The following is a 7,102-nucleotide window of genomic DNA, read 5'->3' on the forward strand; positions in this document are numbered from 1 at the left end:
CATGGGAAGGGGGTTAGGTGGAGTATTGGGACATACAACCGGGGAGCTAAGCTGAAGCCTGGTCATGGAGTGGGAAGGAGCTTTATCATGTAGTGTTAGAGGGGCTTCAGCATAGTGTTTTACAGAAAGTCTCGATTCCATTTGAGTGGTGAGCCACAAAGGGTGAGGTTAAAGGCAGAATTATCAGTTATTGACTATTGCAATACTCCAAGAAAGAGATCTTCGGGACAGAGAGAGGGCAACAGACCCAAGAGGCTGTTTTCAAAAGACAGACTCACCTAGGTTTGATAATCAATTAAATGGGAGAAAGAGTGGTATATGGGGCCTGGTTTCTAAGTGGTTGATCTGTGGTTCTATTAGTTAGAATGGGAAACATAAAAGAAGGGGCTGGTTTGAAGAAAACGAAAGACAAATTTAGTTTTAGATCTGCCATGGAAATTACTAGGAACCTGTTCTGGCTTGATATCAGGAAGATCCCCCTGACATTTAGATCTGCACAGAAGTGAGTTCCCCATCGCTAGGAGTATTCAAGCAGAGATTTACATAACCTTCTGTCAAGGCTATAAGAAAGCTGATTCCTATATTGGTTGGAAGCCAGAGTAAACAACTTTTCAAATCCTTTCCAACTTTGAGATTCTATGAATATCATAGGAGTAGGAAAAAAGGCTATTTATTTCATATATTGTTGATGCCTCCTGACAGATTTTAAATATGGCTATGACATACACCATAAAATAAAAACAAGTAGAAAAAGAGAATGATAAGTCAAGTGCATAACTTTTAAGTGTGTCTCGATCACTGTATATTTACTTTATATACATTTTTTATATGAGGCTGTTTATATCCAGAACTTTAGTTGCTGTTTAACAAATCAACATTCAGCATTTGGCATACTTGTCAGTGTCGGGGCTCTGACACAGCCAGCTCTACGTGCGTGTGTGTAAATATGTGGTTATGTATGTGCAAATAAAAAGAAAGGGGCCATGATTTGTAACTAAATGATTACTATTTTCCATTTAGTGCCACATCTATTCTATTACTGCAAAGCAGTCATTTATAAATCTTTTGCAAGGCACCGATTCTGAGGGGAGTTAAATATCAATCTAAGTATAACATCAGTATGTAAACAGATTGATGAATTGCTAGATTGCTAGGATAGGAACCATATGGAGCTGCGGATCACACCCTGAGGAGCTGCGGATAATTTTAGCATTTCATGAAAACCGAGGACAAGACAGAGCTCCACCACCGGTGGGTGAAACTTCCCGACACTGTTCTGCTTTCACTCTCAAGGCTATATGGGACAATTCGCATTTTGAACATTAAAAATATAGCATGCTAGATTGTTTCCCTCCTAATGCAGGATTAAAGGACTCTGTGGGTGTTAGTGATGGGAAAGACTAGACATAGACTGGGGAGGGGTTATTACCCTGAGGGCTCTGCTATCTGCGCCCTCAAATTTTGTACATATAATACAAGGTTTAACAGGTCTTCAAAGGGATCCAGGATGCAAAAAAACAAAGGTTAAGAATCCGTTACTTTTCAAGTGGCCGGAACAAGGCGGGAATCCAGGCTTGCTGTCTCTCAATTCTGAGCTGTTTTTATGAAACGACACTAGTTTCACGTACTAAATCCAGAGACGGCATGATGTCTTTCAGCCCTTGATGTAATCAGGAGACAGGCTCTCTCTTTCCCAGGTTATATAAGTAGATCCTTCTTTCTTTCTAGTTATGGATGTAGCCTTGTTACTAACCCTGGAGGTGGGTGGAATTAAGTTGAGGGGTCCTGGGGATTCTTTTGTGATTTAAGGAATTTTAGGCTAAATCTATGTAATCAGAGTAGAGCCGAGAATTAAGCAATTTTCAGCTAAATTTCAGCACAAAAGGCAGCCAATGTGGAAAATTACTTAAGCTTTCAGTGAATTTTGGTTCTGCAAAGCTGACCTGAATTACCAAGGAAGAGAAAATTTTCTGCGGAGTAATCAGAGGTGAGCCCTGGAGATTAGTAAAGAAAGCTCTCAGGAAAGGCTCTAAGAACTGCAACCACTCAGCCAAGGAGGCTGAGGGTGAACGCCATTGTGACTGCCAAGTTTACGCAACCCTCTCACGCAGGGAATTAGGCCCTGTAGTCTCTGAGCACAAAGGGAGATGGGGCGAAGCCTGTAGCTCCACGCCTTCACCTTGGCTTCCAGGGACTTGTTGACAGAATGGCCGTGCAAACAGCCTGTGGACAATGAAGTGGCCTCCCTCTTAAGATGCTCAGAACAGCAAGGTGGGGACAGCACCGGGGAGAGACTGGAGGGCAGGAGAAGGGTCCCTGAGTGCCTGGCTGGGCTCAGGAGTAGCTGGGCTTGGGGGAGACCCTGCCCATCTGTCTCCAAACTGGCCTCCTTTCTCTCAAGAAAAACTCCACGAGGAAGATTGGAAAGTGACCAGGACAAGAACCATTATTTTGTTGCATTTTCTGTTCCATTAGAGCATGGACTGTTTTCACAGTGTTTTAAAAAAATAAATGAGAGTGCTCTAATTTAAATAGTAATAATAATTGTGATAAATGCCTCCATGATAAATGCCTCTTGCCGTTGGATGTGATAATTTATTCTCACTTCGTTAGGTATTGATCCCAGATGAATCTCTCGAAGTATCCTTTACTGCCCTTCCAAGACCCTCCATTCCCTGGAGCATAGTGAGGTGGCTCTCCTCGTCAGCATCTTCCTGGGATGGGCATCAAGAACAGGACTTAAAGGAAATATCATTGCTAAGAGTGAGTATATCAAACACTGGGAGAAAAATGTACGCACATCACCTTGAGTGGCACCTGGTAGAGCTTGGTGTGAGGCATATCTTATGAGGTTTTAGTGAGCTAAAAAATTATAAACAGGGGCCGGCCTGGTAGCACAGCAGTTAAGTTCACATGTTTCCGCTTCGGCGGCCGGGGGTTCGAAGGTTTGGATCCCTGGTGCGGACCTACGCACAGCTTATCAAGCCATGTTGTGGCAGGCGTCCCACATATAAAGTAAGGGAAGATGGGCACGGATGTTAGCTCAGGGCCAGCCTTCCTCAGCAAAAAACAAGAGGATTGGCGGCAGATGTTAGCTCAGGGCTAGTCTTCCTCCAAAAAAAAAAAAAGAAATTATAAACACACAGGATAGAATAGACTGAGTCAAATGGATTGGGTTAAATGGACTGATTACTGTTCTATGAGAGGATGGGTAATGGAGGAGGAGGAGGAAGGGGAAAAAGAGGAGGAAGAAGGAGGAGAACGAGGAGGAGGACGAGGAGAAGGAGAAGAAACTGCAACAGCCCAAGACAATATCCGGAACTTGAAGGCACTGAAACCACCCTTCCCAAAGGAAGTTTCTCAATTTCACTCACTACCTAGACATTGGTATCCCTTGTTTGTTGCACGTGCCATCCTTAGAAGCAATCCCGATTTGTCAGTTGCTCTCTGAGGTGTACAACCTTTGCCAGAAATAACGTGTGTTTGCTCATGCCTAATTCCCGGTGGCAAGTCCACGTAGATAAAGCCCTCCTCTCAAGGCCATCTCTCTCCTGATGACCTTTGGGGCACTCCTGCTCCCCTTTTCTGCTTTGAGAACTTCCTAGTTAAGTCCCCCTTATCACTGGGAAAACTTGACCTCTAGCACACCAAGCATGTTATGGAGCAGCGGCAACGGAACTTTCTGGCTTAAAGTCAATTTGACTTTGCCTACCTTTGATACAGAGCATTTGTATTTTGAAACTGTTTATGAAAAGTCCTCTGAGCACTGACCTGCAAACACAGATACCAAGAAATTCTGGGGCCAGAATGTTCAAATAACTAGGATAAAAACAACCGAGTTGAATAATAATAAAATCTGGCACCAATTCCTTAGGCTTTTGAGTTCTCCAATGGCAATCCTTCCTTGTCTTGGGCCTTTGGTCCAGGGGAAAGAGCACAGGGCTTAGAAATGCAGGAAGCGTAGTTGAGGCTTCACCTTACTGTTCACCGACTGTGAGAACTGTGGTATGCTGCTGCGCTCAGGAAGCTAGACGCTGGTTTATCACATGCAATAAGGCACGGCATCTGCTTCACAGGATCTCTTGAGAAGATTACGTGAAACAATAAATGCTTCCCAAGTGCTTCCCAAGTATTTTATTTTTTTCCCCCATTGTATAGATAAAGATACTGAGGTCCATAAAGGCTAAGAAACTTGTCCAAGGTAACACAGCTGGTAAATATTATATTCTGGAACTTAGGTTCAGAGTAGGTGGTCAAGAAATGCCTGTTAAAATAAGATTAATATCCTATTGCTATGATTCTCTCTCTCTCTCAGAAATTTGTCTTTTGGGCTAAAAGAATCATAGTGCCCTTTAGTATTTTCACAAATTGTTTTAGGCTCAATTTTTTTCTATAAGACATTCTTGGAGATAAAAGGGAGAATGAGCCCCTGTCGCATTTGTTCTGTGATCCTTGTAATAAGAATTAATCCAGAACTATAAATGTAAATTGAGGAAAGCATTAACGCATAGAATCCTTTAATATAGTGTTTTGAAAATAGTACATGTTCGATAAGTATATGTTGATTGGGTGTTTAGAAAAATTAGTTCTCTGGTATTCTGGTAGAAGGCCAACAAGTCCTGGAAAAGAAAACAGACATTTCACATGGCTTTAAGTGTCCTTCTCTGGAGGAAAATAAATAAGCATAGAGTTATGACATCAGGGCTGGAGTCGACGTGACACTATAACAACTATGGAATCAAGTCAGTGATTTTGGCCAGTGGAGTTCTAGACCCTGCCACAGCACGGACAATGCTTATTCCAACCGGAAGATTAGTATAATGTATCTCTCGGATACATTTTTTTCAGTTTTTCCTATTACAAGGACATTGTGTCAGATTCAGCTAAAATAAACTAACGCTAACTCTGCCTTCCAAATGTAGTTGCTTTTCACTTTCCAAAGCACGCCTACATCTTTATACATTGCCGTTCTGACTCGATCCCCAGAACAACTATGGGGAAGAAGTAGAGTGCGTATTATTATTATTTGTGATCTTAATGGGGTGGGGCTGCTGAGCTTGTGTGTCTTGCACGCATCTAGCAAAGTGGCTGGTGTATAATGGGTCCTCAATATACAATAAATAATAGCTATTATAGCTATTACTGTATAGCTCTTACTGAGTGGCAGACACGACTCTCAGCACTTCGCATACGTTGACACATTTCTTTGTGAGGAGTTAGGTATAATTGTGATGAGTATGGGAGACTGCCACTCACTAGCTGAGTGACCCTGGAGAAGTTACTGAAGCACTTTGGCCCCCGTTTCATCATCTGGAAAAAATGGGAAGAATAACCTCATAGGGTTATTGGGAAGATCCCTGAGTTGATATACACAAAGCATTTGGAACAGTGCTGGCATTCCTGATTGCTCAATAAATACTGGCTAGTATTTGTATTTATCCCAAAGCAACCTCTCAAGTCATTGGTGGAGCCAGGATTTGAACCCAGGATGACTGGCTCAAGAGTCTGGTCTCTAATCACTATTTATTTTGAATAAGTAACCAAGTGAATAAGTAACCTAGAGTCATATGACAGTATAGTGGCCTGAGTCCAGGTCTCCTGTCATTCACCCCATGGTTCTAGGGCCAGATCAAGGCTGGGCTAAGGTGAATGCACAGATCTGCTTCTGGGGAGGAAAGCAGGAAGTGGCTGCTTACACGTGGGTTTCATGCTCCCCCTTCATCCTCAGATCACGCTGCCGCCCAGGCTGCGGGGCCTGGTAGTGCCTGTGCACACAGTCAGGAGTGCACGCCTGCGCTGTCAGTCCTTTTGCATTTTAGTGGTCAAGGACTGGGTTCTTTAGCCCCCTGCGGGAGAAATGAACTGAGTGAGCACAACAACAATAATAAGTGGTATCTGAATAGCACTCCCCAGTTTACAAAGCAATTTCACATCCATTGTCTCACTTGATCATTGGAACAACCCTGTTACGTAGATTACGTTATCTCTGTTTTTGAAGCAACCCAAGCACAGAGCCAACACGTGACTTGTCCAAGTGTCAGGGTTGGCAAACCCGGGGCCCAGACTTCCAAGGGTCTGCTCACTCCAGATCCCACGTTCCTTCCTTAACAAGATCTTTGACCTTTACACTGAGAGATCTTTGGCCTGGGCCTTGGCCTTGGCCTCGGAAGAATTATTTCATGATATTTCCAGAGGAGATTTTGATCTGCTTGGGAAAGTTTCAGTTAGAACCTTCCTGAAGACAGAAAAAAGGGACAAGATGAGTTCCCAGATCACATCTAGAGCCATGGAGTCTGTGATTCTTTTCCAGGAATTTATGAAAGAAATACAATTATTTATTTGGCATGCTTGGTACAGGAAATATCACGGCAGCTGTAAAGAGCTATTTATTTGGGACCATCTGACCATGTGCTGTGATCGAAAAAATATAGGAGAAAAAAGGGGGCATCAGGAAAATGATTTCATTCACTTTGTAGGTTATTGTCTTATTCTGATGACATTTTATTTCAAAACTTTGTTCGCAGCACTCTTCCACAAAAACAGCGCCCTCTGGATCCGCACCCCACCCCCCCACCTCCGGCTTCATCCTGCTTCTTTCCCTCACGTATGTAGAGACTGTTTTTTATTTTGAACCCAATTGCTTCTTCTTTGATTCTGCAGTGAATCGCCCTTCTGAGCGTGTGGCATAATTACTTCCATGGCAATGGGCTGAAGTCAGACAGGCCATTATGTGAGACTGCAGGCTGAGCAGAGAGACGGGAGCTCAGAGTTCCTTTTAAACCTTCTATCCTTAATAATAGCAGGACAGAGGAAGAAAATTACTGGCATTATAAATTGTTTTTTCGATAAAGGTTTTGTCCCTATCTTTTAAAAAGCTGGGCCACACTGAGAAAATTTCTCTATATTTTTAATTGTAGATCATTTTGTGTAAGAAAAACCTCCCAGTGAAAATGGTCTAATGAAATGTGCTTAGTTTGGCTTTGGCAAAGCTCCATGTCATCCTAAATGAGTGCGGAAAAACACACACAAGCAATAGTTGCTATTTCCTAAAAGTGTAAGCGATAACTTACATCAAAAGCAATGCGGGAGATTGAGAAGTGGA

General features: G+C 42.8%; 1 long non-coding RNA gene across 1 annotated transcript; it reads left to right on the top strand.

The window, feature by feature from the left end:
- The first annotated feature begins 2,137 nt into the window (after positions 1-2,137).
- On the top strand, positions 2,138-6,633 carry LOC138918508 (uncharacterized). The gene is made up of 3 exons (XR_011427951.1): positions 2,138-2,271; positions 2,614-2,763; positions 6,525-6,633. It is a non-coding gene; the product is annotated as an uncharacterized lncRNA (long non-coding RNA).
- The last annotated feature ends 469 nt before the right edge of the window (positions 6,634-7,102 follow it).

This window comes from Equus caballus, chromosome 17 (assembly GCF_041296265.1).
Source record: "Equus caballus isolate H_3958 breed thoroughbred chromosome 17, TB-T2T, whole genome shotgun sequence".
Classification (NCBI taxonomy): Eukaryota; Metazoa; Chordata; class Mammalia; order Perissodactyla; family Equidae; genus Equus; species Equus caballus.